Source organism: Arachis hypogaea, chromosome 15 (genome assembly GCF_003086295.3).
Source record: "Arachis hypogaea cultivar Tifrunner chromosome 15, arahy.Tifrunner.gnm2.J5K5, whole genome shotgun sequence".
NCBI classification, from domain to species: domain Eukaryota; kingdom Viridiplantae; phylum Streptophyta; class Magnoliopsida; order Fabales; family Fabaceae; genus Arachis; species Arachis hypogaea.
Genome location: NC_092050.1, coordinates 95,938,137 through 95,954,811, shown reverse-complemented (window position 1 = coordinate 95,954,811; position 16,675 = coordinate 95,938,137). Strand labels below are relative to the sequence as shown.

The window sequence follows — 16,675 nt, the reverse complement described above, 5'->3', positions numbered from 1 at the left end:
CTACTTGGTTCCTCTCCATCTTCTTGGTGAGGTCAGCCAGCTGCTGGGTAATGAGCTTGTTCTGAGCCAGCAGAGCATCTACATTGTTTAGCTCCATCACTCCTCTAGTGTTCCCTCTTTCGGAAGAATAGAAGTAGTCATTCTCTGCTACAGTTTCAATGACATCTATGGCCTCCTCAATGGTCTTCTTCTTGTTCAAAGATCCTCCGGGTAATGGTCTACGGCCTTCTTTGATTCATATGAGAGCCCTTCATAAAAAATGTGCAGCTGAACCCATTCATTGAACATATCTGGTGGGCACCTCCTTGTTAGGTCTTTAAACCTCTCCCATGCTTCATACAGAGTCTCACCATCTTGTTGCCTGAAAGTTTAGACCTCAGCTCTCAGCCTATTGATTCGTTGAGGGGGGTAAAATCTTGCTAAGAATTTGTTCACCACATCTTCCCAAGTTGTCAAGCTCTCCTTTGGGAAAGACTCCAACCACTTGGCTGCCTTATCCTTGAGTGAGAATGGAAATAAGAGCAGTCTCTAGGCGTCAGGATGAACACCATTAGACTTCACTGTGTCACATATTCTCAGGAAGGTGGTTAGATGTTGATTGGGGTCTTCTTGGACGCTTCCTCCGAACGAACAGTTGTTCTGAACAAGGGTGATGAGCGGTGGTTTTAGTTCAAAATTGTTGGCGTGGATGGTTGGCTTTTGAATGCTACTTCCACAGTTTCCTGGGTTTGGATTAATGTAAGAGCCTAGAACTCTTCTATCCTCCCCAGCATGATTTGCTCGACCTCTTTCGCTATGGTTGTGAGCTTCTTCTTCACGATGGTTTTCCATGTTTTCTTCCATGTTTGGTTCAAAGTATTCCTCAAAGTGTTCCTCCTCTTCTTCAGCACCAACTACACGTTTTTCTCTTGCCTCCCTCCTTAGTCTAAGGAAGGTTCTCTCAGGTTCAGAATCAAAGGAAGTTGAAGCCCCGCTTCTTTTCCCTGTCATACAACCAACAAGTACAAGCAAAGAGAATAGGTGCAGAAAGTATATTTGTCAGAATTACTGTTAGTGTGAGTGATGCAATATATCAAACAGTTAGTGGGTTAGTGAAATGAATGGTAAAAAACAAAGAAAAAGTAGGGGGAAGGGAAGAAATTAACTAAAACAGAAAGTAAATGACTCAAACAGAAAATTAAATCAAACAAAAATAAAATGCTCAATCTAGTTATCTTCCAATTTAATCATTGTTGATGCACAATCAATCCCCGGCAACGGCGCCATAAACTTGATGCACGGAAAACTTGTCTCATAACAAATTTCCTTCGACAAGTGTACCGAATTTGTCGTCAAGTAAAAACTCACAATAGAGTGAGGTCAAATCCCACAAGGATTGATTGATCAAGCAACTTTAATTAGAGGAATGTTCTAGTTGAGCGAATCAGAATTTGAGTTGAGAATTGCAGAAAATAAAATGGCGGCAAAGTAAATGGCAGAAAAAGTAAATGCTAGAATTAAGGAACTAAAAGTAAATGACTGAAAGTAAATTGCAGAATTGTAAATGGGAAATGGGGGAATTGCTCATAAAAGTAAGTAACAGAAATTAAAGAGAATGGGTAAGATCAGAAATGGGGGGTTCATTGGGCTTAGGAGATGTTGCATTCTCTGGATCAATTTCATTTTCATCTCTTCCTCAATCAATGCACTCATTGATCTCCTTGGCAATCTTAAGTGATTGAATTACAATTTCTTGTAATTCAATCTCTCAAATCTTGATCAATAGCCAATTTCTTGGTCAATTGCTCATGAGATGAGATGAAGTATGGTCACTGATTATACCACATGCATTTCCCAAATCAAGTGTTAAGAGGATTAAAGTCACATATCCATCCAAACCCAATTTGGTCCGGCATGAGAAAGCATTTCTAGCATGATCTCTTTATTCCTCTTTCAAGGTTCAGAAGAGATCCAAGTATGAATAGCTTCTTTTCCAAGATAACTATCCAATTGGATAAAGATCGAAAGCTTTCAAGTAAAATCAAGAGAAAAGATAGAAGAAGAATAATGAAAACTAGTATTGATCCATCAAATTACAACAGAGCTCCCTAACCCAATGAAAGGGGTTTAGTTGTTCATAGCTTTGGAAAATGAAAACAATGATGGAGAATACATGATGATACTAGAAGTGCAGAGAAAGTAAATACAGAGAGTAATTCTATGCCCAGAGGCTCCCTATATTTTCCAACTCTCCTAATAATTCAAAGCTACTCCTACATATACTACTATTCTGTTCTTCTAGTTGATTCTTCAAGTCTTGGGTATGGGACTTTGGATCTTGAGTTTGAAGTTGGCAGAGAGAAAGTGTGAAGTGGGCAGAGACTTTTAGCTCAGGAAGTTAGTGGTGTTAACGTTCAGTGAAAATGTGGGTTCGAGAACGTTAGTGATAATCACCTTTTTCACTGACGTTCCTCACCAAAGTTAAGAGCCACGTTAACTTCAACGTTAGTGGCACAAATGTTGCCACTAACGTTTCCACTATGTCCTTCGCACACGTTATTGGGACTCAACTTTCCCAATAACGTTGAGGATTCTCCCCCTTGCCTACGTTAGAGTCCACGTTAACTTAGTTAACGTGGCTCTTTTAACGTAGGCTTGCCAACCTTCGAGAACGTTAGTGACACTTACCATTGTCACTAACGTTCCAATGTGCCCCTAATTCTCACGTTAGAGTCCACGTTAACTAGGTTAACGTGACTTCTAACGTGGCCATGCTAGCCATCTCCAAAGTTAGTGACAAAGTTGAATGTCACTAACGTTGGCTCATCATTCCCTTATCCACGTTAGCTTCCATGTTAACTAAGTTAACGTGGATCATAGTGGCTTATGTGGGCTCATTCCAACGTTAGTGACAATGTTGGGTGTCACTAACGTTGGCTATCACCTCCCTTCTTCACGTTAACTTCCACGTTAACTAAGTTAACGTGGGAGTTAACGTGGCTTATTGGGGCTTATGTTGGTTCCTTCCAACGTTAGTGACAATGTTTGGTGTCACTAACGTTGTCGACCACTTTGTCTCTTCACGTTAGCTTCCACGTTAACTAGGTTAACGTGGAAGTTAACGTGGCTTATTGTGACTTGGCCAACGTTAGTGACAAAGTTGAATGTCACTAACGTTGGCTTCCCCTTTTCTTCTTAACGTTAGAGGCCACGTTAACTAAGTTAACGTGGCAACTAACGTGGCCACTTATGAGCTTGGTCCAACGTTAGTGATAATGTTAAGTGTCACTAACGTTGGCTCTATTTCCTTTCTTCCACGTTAGAGTTCACATTAATTTAGTTAACGTGACTCTTAACGTGGGCAATAATGGCTTCGAGAGCATTATTGGCAATTACTTTTCTCATTAACTTTGCAAGTTACTCCCATTCCATGTTAGTGTTAACGTTAGTGTAACTAACGTAGCCACTAATGTGGTTCTTCTTTGCTTCCTTTGTCCTGAAATCAAGCAATAAAGTGCATCAAAGTTCTAATCCAAGTCATGGGAAATGCAACATTCAATTTGTCCTTAAATTCATGCAAAATCCTCATGAAATCATGTAAAGTGCAAAATGTATGCTTAAATCAAGATGTAAGTGAATATCTACCCAAAACTAGCTTATTTCCTAAGGAAATGCATGAAACTACCCTAAAAATAGTAAAGAAAAGGTCAGTGAAACTGGCCAAAATGCCCTGGCATCAGCTACGGACATTCATTAGTATAGTGGCTATAATCATTACAGATTCTGCAAACTCTCTGTGGGACTAACTGTTGGTTTTGCTGTGGTGGAGAAGGTTGAGCTTGCTGAACTTGTTGTTGGTTCAATTGTATCTGCTTCAGCAAGTTGGTCATTTCACAGATACTCTGAGTTAAAGTAGCAGTCTCTCTGCTAGAGGATACTTCTGCAACGGCTTTTGAACGGCCTTGTTTCTGCCTGTGATTCCTAGTAGATTCAGCTAAGTTGCTGATCAATTGCCATGCCTCATTAGTGGTCTTGTACTTTTTCATAGACCCATTGCTAGCACTTTCCAATGTGGTCTTATCTTGGGGCCTCATGCCCTGTGTGACGTAGCCGAGTAACACTATCTTGTCAATCATATGGTGGGGGCATGCTTCCAGAAGATTATTGAAGCGCTCCCAGTACTCATAGAGAGTCTCAGATTCATCCTGAACAATCATGGAAATGTCTTTCCTCAGTTTATCAGTAACTTCAGCTGGAAATAATTTTTCCAAGAATTCTCTTCTCAGTGTATCCCAGTTGGATACAGTTGCTGCTGGTTGAGTGTAGTACCACTCTCTTGCCTTCCCCTCAAGAGAAAACGGGAAAACTTTCAGCAAAACTGAAGTTTCATCTGCACCATCACGCCTGACAGTAGAACAGGCTGCTTGAAAATCTCTCAAGTGCTTGATAGGCTCTTGAGCAGGCAAGCCATGAAACTTGGGCATCAAATTGAGCAGTGCGGTCTTTATTTTAAAATCTGTATCCATCGCTGGATGATGCGCTTGAAATGGTTGCATTGTAAAATCAGGGGCTCCAGCCTCCTGGATAGTAACTCTCGTAGCTGCTGCCATGTTACCTGCACGTAAATCAACCAAATCAGTAGAACGGGGGCTGGTTTCTTTCTCAAGTGACGTTTTAGATCCGCCCTCAGAGAGAACTAACCGACGTCGAGCTTGCCTTATTCGTGAAATAGTTCTTTCAATCTCAGGATCGAATACTAGCAAGCTTGGATCAGGAAGTGAACGTGTCATCTAACGAAAGAAACAAGCAGCTCATGGTAGAAAGATAAAATAAAATGTAAATAAATAAAATCCAATTAATAACTTTAGCACTCTATTGCAACTCCCCGGCAATGGCGTCAAAAATTTACGTGGCGGAAATTGGCTAATTAAGAATTGATATAAGTTGTGCATTTTAAGTATAGTTCTTAACAACCAGAAATCCGCTTATCAATTTAGAAAGGTTGTCACAAAAATTAAAATTAAAATACTGGGAATATGAATCCCAGGTCATCTCCCAACGAGTTGTAGGAAAGTTTGCTATTTTATTAATCAGATGGTTTTCAAAAAGATTAAGTTGAATGACAGGAAATTAAATCAGAAAATTAATGTAATTTAAATAAAAGCCTTGACTGGGAGTTCATTAGTTGGAAGCCCTATTCTTGTTGCAGTACTCTCAAGATTAATTGATAATTGAAGGTCGTTCTGTTTAGTTATCCCTTACTAGGTAAGGGAAAGTCAAACAAGTTGGAATGCTGTTTCTATTCACAAGTCCCAATCCGCTTACTTGGAAGGACTGGCGTTAGTGACTAGAGAGCAATCCAACAATAAACCCAATTACAATTTCTCCTTTGAGCATTCCAACTCAAGGGTTCCTCTCAATCAACTCCCCATCAAGTTAGAGAACTACTCGCTCATTGTGAATGTGGAATTTATAACATAGGAAAGGGAATTAAAGAAAGACACGTTAAATAAAACTCAAAGAAATCAATTAAAAATAAAAGTGACTCTTGTATTAATAAATTCTAAAATAATCCAATAGTAAAACTGAGTAAATTAAAGGACATGGAAGAGTAAAGCCAAGTAAAGAAAACGAACTAGAATGACGAAGTCTTGGTGAGGTAATAACTCTTCTCAATATCCCAATGCAAAAAAGCAATAAAAATCCTAAGAACTATGAATGTGTAGAGAAAAAACCTCGGAGAGGAGTAAAACTAGATCTAAAACTAAAAATTGTGTAGAATGAATGTTGTTGTTGGTCTCTGCATGTTCTCTGGCTCTAGTATGCTTTTCTGGGCCGAAAACTGGGTCAAAACAGGGCCCAAAATCGCCCCCAGTGAATTCTGCAGATTATGCAGATCGCGCATGTCACGCGATCGCGTCATTCATGCGGACGCGTCTTGCGGCATTTTGCTTTGCCACGCGGGCGCGTCGTCCACACCTCCGCATCACTTGTGCTATTCCAATCCGCGCGGTCGCGTGAGCCATGTGACCGCGTCACTGCGATTTCCTCTCTTTTGCGCGGTCGCGTGAGCCATGCGGCCGCATCACTTCTCGCTGGTCATCTCCTTAATTTCTTGTGTTCCTTCTATTTTTGCAAGCTTCCTTTCCAATCTCCAACTCATTCATGCCAAGTAAAGCCTGAAACACTTAACACACAGATCACGTCATCGAATGGAATAAAGGAAAATTAAAATACATAATTAAAAGTCTCTAGGAAGCAAGTTTTCAATCATGTAATGATTTTAGGAAGGAAATATAAATGCATGCTAATCATATGAATAAGTGGGTAAAGAGCATGATAAAACCACACAATTAAACACATTATAAACCATAAACTAGTGGTTTATCAGTGTGCCACCAAAGTCTCATCATAAAACGCATTCTCACTTCCTGCATAATGCCAGCTTTAAACATTTTGATAAACTAGTTAACTATTTGATGTTTCATAGTTTTTAGTTTTATTACCTTTAGCTAGGAAAAAGGATTTCACAAATAGTTAAATTGCTGCATGAGAAATATTGGCAAGGAACTAAGTTTGGTGTTCATACACCAAAGTAAGTTCAAAAGCCCACAAACAAGCTTGGCAGATTAACCGGATACCTAAAGGGCTTGAAAAGCAAGCAACGTTTGAGGAGTATGCAGGAAAACAGCCAACAAATTAAAGAACATATGCATTACGATTCAGAAGGAGCATAACAAAAGGAAGAATGAAAAGCTGCAACCTAACAGGTTGTATCTATACTTGATCGTTGTTGTTATGAAATGCTTTAATTTTTGCCAAAGAAAGCTATATGCATAATTTTTGCTAGAATAAACTATCTGCATAATAATTGTCATCCTTCATTAGCTTGAGTATTTTGTTTTGTCCCCCTTACTGTTTGAATAAAAGAAAGATGTTTGATTTAGAAAAGTAATTGTTCAATGTTGCAAAAGTTAGAATGAAAGTTAGTGGTGGTATGTGTTTGATGCAATTGTTAGCTCACAAAATAATTGCTGCAAAATGACATGTTACTTGAAGCTTAAGCTAGTTTGCTGCTATGATCCTTCAACTAATGAAAATCCCTTGAAAATAAACCAAAACAGAAAGAAAAAAGAAATAAAAAAAGCCAAAAAGTGGCAAAGAAATAAATAATAAGGCAAGGCACCAATAGCTTGGACCCTAGGACATATGCCTGTGGTGTTTTTGTACTAGGATATGCTTGGACAAGTAAGTTCTAAGGAGTATTTTAAAACTTGGCCACTTAGATCAACTGATTTGGGATTGCCAACTGAAAGTCTACAATAAAGAGCAACCTAGCTACAAAACACTTAGTTATCCAAAGAGATGCTGGGCATCAATGATCCTAGGAAGAAAAAGGTGAGCCATGTGTCTTTGGTGAAGGAATGTTGAGTTTAATTAAACCAAAGGCTACTGCAACTTTTGCCACCAAGCCTTCAATAAGTAATAAGCTCTCTAAACAAAAGAAAGAAGGAAAAAGTTAACAAGGGAAATAAGCAAAAAGTAATAAATGAGCTACTATTGACCTGCATAAAACCCCATGAACCAAGTTCAACTATCTGCTTAATAAGGACATGCATACTTCTCTATTTCATTTTATCTTCTCTTATGTTTAATGCTTGCTTAGGGACAAGAAATTTTTAAGTTTGGTGTTGTGATGACAAGTCATCTTAGCCTAGTTCTACTAGTCTTTTTCGTTATTTTTATTAGGTTTTATGCACTTTCTTGCATTGTAAGTAAGTAATTTGGAATGGAATTGCATGATTTCTTTGAATCAATCAACCACCATTTAATTGATACTAAATCATGAGTTTAAGCTAAATTTAATTGATATTTAAATGATTTATAAACCTTATGAATTTGGTGATACTTTGATTGGTTGTTTTGATTACTTGTAGGTGAAGAAAAGAAGAAAATAAGAAAGCGTGGCCTAAGAAGCGTGGCCCAAGGAAGAGAAGAGTGGCAAAAGAAACAAAGAGGCATGGCACAATGAAGGAGGCAAGCCACAACACTCTATTGGGAGCACAACAAAGAATTAAGGAAGCAAGCTTGGATGCTACTCTCTCCTTGAGAGCGGAGCACAATTTGGAACCAAGAAACAAAGGAGAGAAGAATGATACTCCACTCCCCTTGAGAGGATTATCGGGCTTCACTCAAGAATAAATCCAAAAACAAAGTTTGCTAGTAAAGGCTATAAGGTTCGAACTCATGAGCAAGGGAGAGTGGAGGAGCGCTACTCACTAAGGAAAATGAGTAAAACTTGGCCAAATTGCATTCACAAGGATTTGAACCAAGGGTAGTCATGAAGAGTGGAAAGAAGGCGCTACAAGAAACCAAGGAAATTTGCACCAAAAGGCTCCAGCAAGAATTGAACCAAGGACCTTCCCTTAGAAGTGCCAATGCTCCGTTCCCAAGGAGAGCAGAGCGCTACTCTCTTCATTCCATGCATAAGCTTGACACGGCCATGGAAGCTTGGAGCGCGCAACATGACACGGGCAGGGAACTTGGTGTGCGCACAAGACAAGCTCCAACACAAGCCACAATGCTCCGCTCCCCACAAGAGCGGAGCGCTATCCTGAATGCCTCCCAAGCCTTGGCACGCAACAAGGAGCTCCAACACAAGCATTGATGCTCCGCTCCCCACAAGAGCAGAGCATTCCACTGGGAGCAACACATGGGCTGAAAATTTAATTAAAAATCCAATTTAATTCAATTCTTCACCAAATTAAAAAGCCCACCCAAATTTTAAAATCCAAGAATAGAAAGTGTATAAATAGAAGCTAGTTTAATTTAGTAGTGGACCTTTTTGCTTCTTTGAGAATTTTCGTTTTATAATTTTTAGAGTTTTACTTTGAATTTGGATCGAGAATTTGGGAGGAGAATTGATCTCTCTTCTTCCTTGTTCTTGCATGAGCACTCTTTACTTCTTGTCTTGGATCGTGGGTGAAGAATTGAAGAAATTCTGTTTCAATCTCACCTCGAGATCTTTTGTTAATCTTTCTGCATAATTTTAGAAGTTTTGATTTACATTCAAAATTTTGTTTACTGCTTTCACTATTCTACTTCTTCTGCAACTTACTTTTCCATTTCTTTTGCAATTGTTCTTGTTGGATCAAGGAAGGATTTGAGATCTAGACTTATTTTCTAGTCTCTTCCACTCCTGAGATCTTCAATCTCTCTTTTAACTTCTGCAATTAAGCTACATTTACTTTCTGTTTTAATTTTTCAAGCATTTTTACTTTTCTGTTTGAGATCTACTTAAATTCAATTCATCTTTTGCTCTTCTGTTCATTTCAATTTACTTCTGCTTGTTTAAATTTCTGCAATCCCAGCTCCCAATTCCTTTTATAATTCAAGCAATTTACCTTTCTTGCACTTTAAGATTTAGTCATTTACATTTCTTGCAATCTAAGCTTCTGCAATTTAATTTACTTGTTCTTTAAGATTCAGCACTTTTACTTTCTGTTCTCTTTAATTTACTACAATTCTTCCTACTTCCTTTACATTTTATGCAATTTAGCTTCTATCAATCACAAACCACTCAAACCAATACTTGATTTGCTTGACTAAATCAACCACTAAACTAAAATTGCTCAATCCTTCAATCCCTGTGGGATCGACCTCACTCATGTGAGTTATTATTACTTGATGCGACCCGGTACACTTGCCGGCTAGTTTTAGGTGTTTGGAATTCGTTTTCCAAAATACACCAGCACCTCTATCTTCGGGGATGACGTTATAAGATAAATTCTTGTTATTATTTGTGACATGATTAATTAGTCTTGTTTGACTTTCTCCCTATGTGAAGATGACATGATACGTTCTTCCATTTGTTGGAGTTGACTAAATGAGATGAATTAATCAATGTATGACTAGGATAGAAAGCTTATATTCTCAATCCTTGCCATGAATGTCTCTCTCTTTATTACTTGCTTTCTCTTATTTACTTGTCTTCTTTAAATACTTGCTTCATTTAAATTCTTGTCCATTTACTTCCTTGCCTCTTATCAATCAAAACCCCCCCTTACATCCTTCATAGCCAATAATTAAACACTTCATTGCAATTCCTCGTGAGACGACCCGGAGTCCAAATACTTCGGTTAATTTTCATTAGGGTTTGTTCTTTTTGATAACAAAAATTTTTGCATGTGAGGATTCTTTGTTGGTGTAGAACTATACTTGCAACGAGAATTCATTCAATTGAGAAAATTCTATATCAACAAAAGTTCATTCATCAAAATGGAAAAAGAAAAAAAAAAGAGAGAAAAAGAAATAAAAAGGGGACAAAAATGCCCCAAAGTAAAGTTCAATAAAAATCAATGCATATGGAATGTGAATTAAAAAGAATGCATGAGTATGTGGAAAAGTGGGAATCATGGGTAGCTAGATTGTGTACTAGAATTGTATAGGTTGTTATATGTGTTAGGTGAGATCTTAGGTTAATCAAAGATTCAAATTTCAAGCTCACTTGACCATATGCATCCTACCTTGACCCTAGCCCCATTACAACCTATGAATAAGTCCTCATGATGAATGTATGCATGCATTGAATAATTGTTGATTGTTAGATGAAAAACAAATCATGGAAAGCATGAGTAGAAGAGAATTGAGTGATCGACCCTATACACTTGAGTGACTAGAGCGGAAACACTTCCGGTGAAGGTTCGATGCTCAATTCCTTGTTCCCGGCTTTCATGAGCTTTCTTCTTGCAAGTCTACTTGTACTTTATTTTGATATTTGAATTGGTAGAGTTTGTGAGTCGTCATATGACCTTTGCCTTACTTGCTTATATATGTTCTTGGAGATTGATTTACTTTTAACCAAGTAGGTAGAATCATATTGCATTTTGTTGCATGCATGTAGATAGGTTTATATAGTTTATTTGCATTGAATAAATGTTCATACCCTTTTCTTGTCCTTCTTTATTCTTAGCATGAGGACATGCTTGGTTTAAGTGTGGAGAGATTTGATAAACCCCGATTTTGTAGTTTATCTTGTGCTTAATTTGGGGGATTTTATCACCTTTTCTCACATTTATTCAATGAAATAGCATGGTTTTGCAATTCTCCCTTGATTTGTGCTTAAATGTAATAACATGCTTTTTAGGCCTTAAAATAGCTAAATTTAAGTAACTTTAATTCCATTCGATGCCTTGATATATTTATTGAGTGATTTCAGGTTCATAAGGCAAGTATTGGATGGAAGAAGTGAGGAGAAAAGCATGCAAAGTGGGAGAACTCATGAAATGAAGGACCCGTAAAGCTGTCAAGCCCGACCTCTTTGCACTCAATCGACCATAACTTGAGCTACAGAGGTCCAAATGAGGCGGTTCCAGTTGTGTTGGAAAGATAACATCCGGGGCTTCGAAATGATATAACATTTGCTATATGTTACTTTGCGTTCAGGGGCGCGCACGCGCCATGTACGCGTGCACACCGATGCTGCTCGTGGCCCACTAAAGTGAACTCGCCCCCAGCGATTTTGTAGCTCATTTTAGGCCCAATCCAACTCATTTCTGATGCTATTGAACCCAAGGATTGAGGAGGGAATGAACCAAGGAGTCATAGTTTAGTTTTCATCATGTTTTAGGGTAGAATTCTAGAGAGAGAAGCTCTCCCTTCTCTCTAGAATTTAGGGTAGTTTAGGTTTAATTTTCTTAAATACAATTTTCAATTCTTCTTTTGATTTTAATTCTCATTATATTTTAGTGTTCTATTGTCTTAATCTTCTTAGTTTTCTTGTTAATTTCCCTTTTATGCTCTCTTTTATGTTCATGGATGCTCTTGTTGGATTTGATTTACATTTAATGAAATTTAATGTGTGGTGTTCTTTTATTGTTAATTTGAGTTGTTGATCTTGTCTCCTTACAATTTGTAGTTTATAGATTTTACTATTTCTTGTCATTTATTATGCTTTCCTTTTATGCCTTCCAAGTGTTTGATAAAATGCTTGGTTGGATGTTAGAGTAGATTTTGAGCATTCTTGGCTTGGAAAGAGTAATTAGGCAATCTTGAGTCATAAAAACCCAACTCATGTTGGTGATCTAGAGTTGTTAGCTAATATTGTGTCCATTGACGCTAATCTTTTGCTAATTTAATTAGTAAGTTGATTAGGACTTTTGGATTGAGATTAGCTAGTCTTGTTAGACTTTCTCTCATAGAAGATAACCTATATCTTCTTCCAATGTTGGAGATGACGTAATAAGATAAATTCTTGTTTATAATTGTGATATGATTGATTAGTCTTGTTTGACATTCTCCCTATTTGTTGGAGTTGACTAAATAAGATGAATGGATCATTGAATGACTAGGATAGAAAGCCTATGATCTCAATTCTTGCCATGAATGTCTCTCTTTATTAATTGCTTTCTTTAATTGCTCGATTTACACTCCTTGTCATTTATTTTATTGCCCCTTCTATCAACCAACCCCCCTTTGTTCCTTTATAGCCAATAATTGAGCATTTCATTGCAATTCCCTGTGAGACGACCCGGAGTTGAAATACTTCATTTAATTCTTATTTGGGGTTTGTTATTGTGACACAACCAATATTTTTTATTGGGAGGATTGTTTGTTCGTGTAGAACTATACTTACAATAAAAATTCATTCATTTGAGGAAATTCTAGACCGACACGACAATTTTCACTAAATCACGGAGCCACGACGAATCACTTTGCATGAGCAAGGAGCTTTGGATATCATACTTCAACCTTTGCAAGAAAGGTATCCCAACCTTGATCCAAATTTTGAGTTGAAGAGTAGCTTGATACATATACTTCCTAAGTATCATGGGTTGCCGGGTCAAGACCCCATCCGACATCTAAGAGACTTTCAAGTTGCTTGATCTACGGCTCGAAGGCATGGAGCCAATGAGTTGGCTATTATGGTTTTTGCCTTTCCCTTCTCTCTTGAAGGGCAAGCAAAAACATGGTTTTATTCGCTACCTGATGAGCGAATAATTTATACGTTTTTTGGCATTATTTTTAGTATGTTTTTAGTATATTTTAATTAGTTTTTATTATATTTTTATTAGTTTTTATTTAAAATTCACTTTTCTGGACTTTACTATGAGTTTGTGTGTTTTTCTGTGATTTCAGATATTTTTTGGCTGAAATTGAGGGACCTGAGCAAAAATCTGATTCAGAGGCTGAAAAAGGACTGCAGAAGCTGTTGGATTCTGATCTCCCTGCACTCAAAGTGGATTTTCTGGAGCTACAGAGACGCAATTGGCGCGCTCTCAATTGCGTTGCAAAGTAGACATCCTGGGCTTTCCGGCAATATATAATAGTCCATACTTTGCCCGAGATTTGATGGCCCAAACAGGCGTTCCAAGTCAGCTCAAGAATTCTGGCGTTTAACGTCGGAACTGGCATAAAAACTGGAGTTAAACGCCCAAACTGGCACAAAAGCTGGCGTTTAACTCCAAGAAAAGTCTCTACACATGAAAGCTTCAATGCTCAGCCCAAGCACACACCAAGTGGGCCCCAGAAGTGAATTTTTACACTAAACACCCTAGCTTACTCATTTTCTGTAACCCTAGGTCACCAGTTCACTATAAAAACTACTTTTAGTGATTCATCTTATACCTCATGACACTTTACACGTTTCATATTGTATCTTCTACGGCATGAGTCTCTAAACCCCATTGTTGGGGGTGAGGAGCTCTGCTGTTCTTCATGAATTAATGCAATTACTACTGTTTTCCATTCTATCACGCTTGCTTCTATTCTAAGATATTCATTCGCACTTCAACTTGATGAACGTGATGATCCATGACACTCATCATCATTCTCACCTATGAACGTGTGCCTGACAACCACCTCCATTCTACCTTAGATTGAATGCATATCTCTTAGCCTCATGATTTAGATCAGAGTCTTCGTGGTATAAGCTAGAATTATTAGCGGCCATTCCTGAGATCCGGAATGTCTAAACCTTGTCTGTGGTATTCTGAGTAGGATCTGGGAAGGGATGACTGTGATGAGCTTCAAACTCGCGATTGTTGGGCGTAGTGACAGACGCAAAAGGATCAATGGATCCTATTCCGACATGATCGAGAACCGACAGATGATTAGCCGTGCGGTGACAGCGCATTTGGAACATTTTCACTCAGAGGACGGGAAGTAGCCATTGACAACGGTGATGCCCAACATAAAGCTTGCCATGGAAGGAGCCTTGCATGCATGAAGAAGAAGATAGTAGGAAAGCAGAGATTCAGAGGACAAAGCATCTCCAAAGCCTCAACCTATTCTTCATTACTGCATAACAAGTATTTATTTCATGTTCTTTTACTTTTTACAATCAAATCTGAGAATTATTGATATCCTGACTAAGAGTTACAAGATAACCATAGCTTGCTTCAAGCCGACAATCTCTATGGGATCGACCCTTACTCACGTAAAGTATTACTTGGACGACCCAGTGCACTTGCTGGTTAGTTGTGCGGAGTTGCAAAAGTGTGATTGTAATTTCGTGCACCAAGTTTTTGGCGCCGTTGCCGGGGATTGTTCGAGTTTAGACAACTGACGGTTTATCTTGTTGCTTAGATTAGGAATATTTTATTTTTGTTGGTTTAGAGTCTTTTATTTGAGTTTAATTTCAAATTCTAAGTTTGGAGTCTTCTTTGTGTTTTTCCTTGAATTTTCGAAAATTTGGGTTTGATTTTCTAAAAATTTTAAGTTTGGTGTCCCTTGTGCTTTATTTACCTAAAAATTTTTCAAAAATTTGTTCTTGGTGTTCATCTTGATCTTCAAAGTGTTCTTGGTGTTCATCTTGACATTTAAAGTTTTCTTGTTTGTCCTCTCTGTTTTGATCTAAAATTTCTAAGTTTAGTGTCATTTTGTTGTTTTTCTCTTTCCTCATTAAAATTCAAAAATAAAAAAAATATCTTTCCCTTATCTTACTCATAATTTTCGAAATTTAGCATTAAAGTAGTCAAAGATTTTCAAAATCATATCTTTTCTTTTTAGTCAAGTCAAAATTCTAATTTCAAAAATTGATCTTTTCAAATATTTTTCAAAAATTAAATCTTTTTAATTTCTTCAATCATATCTTTTCAATCACATCTTTTTTTTTTAAATTGCAATCATATCTTCTCAATCATATCTTTTTCAAAATAATTTTCAATCAAATCTTTTTTATTAAATTGCAATCATATCTTCTCAATCAAATCTTTTTCAAAATAATTTTCAATCATATCTTTTTGATTGCTAATTTCAAAATCTTTTTAATTAATTAATTAATTTAGTCTTCAATTTGCTTTTATTTTCTTTTTTTCAAAATTTTATTTTATTTTATTTTCCATTTATTTTATTATATTCTATTTTAATTTCGGTCACTTTTAATTAAATAAATAAAATTTTTCATTTAATTTATTTGCAATTCATATCAATTCCTTTTTCTCCATCATGGACATAAGTGGAAATGAACAGTCCAGAAGGACTCTGGGGTCATATGCTAACCCCACTACAGCTGCATATGGGAGTAGCATCTGTATACCCCCCATCAAAGCAAGCAGTTTTGAGCTAAATCCTCAGCTCATTATCATGGTGCAGCAAAATTGCCAGTATTTCGATCTTCCGCAGGAAGAACCTACTGAGTTTCTGGCACAGTTCTTACAAATTGCTGACACAGTATGTGATAAAGAAGTGGATCAGGATGTCTACAGATTACTACTATTTTCATTTGCTATAAAAGATCAAGCTTAGAGGTGGTTAAATAACCAACCCACAGCAAGCATAAAAACATGGAGACAGTTAACAGACAAATTCCTGAATCAATTTTACCCTCCAAAAAAAGATGACACAGCTAAGGCTGGACATCCAAGGCTTTAGGCAAGAGGATAATGAATCCCTTTATAATGCATGGGAGAGGTATAGAGGGATGCTGAGAAGATGCCCCTCTGAAATGTTTTCAGAGTGGGTACAGTTAGACATCTTCTACTATGGGCTTACAGAAAAAGCTCAGATGTCTCTAGACCACTCAGCTGGTGGATCTATACACATGAGAAAAACAATTGAAGAGGCTCAAGAACTCAAATACAGTTGCTAGAAATCAACATCTATACTCAAATAGTGAGTCCTCAATAAAAGAAGAGGCTATGGCAGTAACTACTGATCCTAATCCTCAAGAACAGATTGTTGAACTTAATCAGCAATTACTCCTTATGACAAAACAATTAGCAGAATTCAAAGAGATGCTCCAAGACACTAAAAATGCTAACAAGAATATGGAAGCACAATTGAATCAGACAAGACAGCAGCTATCTAAACAGATAACAGAAGAATGTCAAGCTGTCCAATTAAGGAGCGGGAAGACATTAAATAAATCAGCTCAAAGTAGCAGAAAGCCAAGAAAGGAACAACTGACAGAGGACGACCAAACCACTGCCCAAAATCCCTTTAAGGACAGCAAGAGCCCAGAGAGGAATAATTCTGGCGTTCAAGCGCCAGAAAAGGGTGAAAGACTGGCGTTAAACGCCCAGTGGATGCCCAATCCTGGCATTCAAACGCCAATAAGGGATTAGACACCTGCAAGTGCTGATAGTAACCCCTCTAAGAAGGCTTCTCCAACCACCTCTGTAGGGAATAAACCTACAACAGCTAAGGTTGAAAAATATAAAGCCAAGATGCCTTATCCTCAGAAACTCCGCCAAGC

The 16,675-nt window shown here is 37.6% G+C and overlaps 2 non-coding genes across 2 annotated transcripts; both read left to right on the top strand.

The window, feature by feature from the left end:
* Window positions 1-283: 283 nt before the first annotated feature.
* Window positions 284-390, top strand: LOC112753849 (small nucleolar RNA R71). The gene has a single exon (XR_003178213.1). It is a non-coding gene; the product is annotated as a small nucleolar RNA R71 (small nucleolar RNA).
* A 3,719-nt stretch (window positions 391-4,109) lies between these two features.
* LOC112753397 (small nucleolar RNA R71) lies at window positions 4,110-4,217 on the top strand. Its single transcript, XR_003177785.1, has one exon. It is a non-coding gene; the product is annotated as a small nucleolar RNA R71 (small nucleolar RNA).
* The last annotated feature ends 12,458 nt before the right edge of the window (window positions 4,218-16,675 follow it).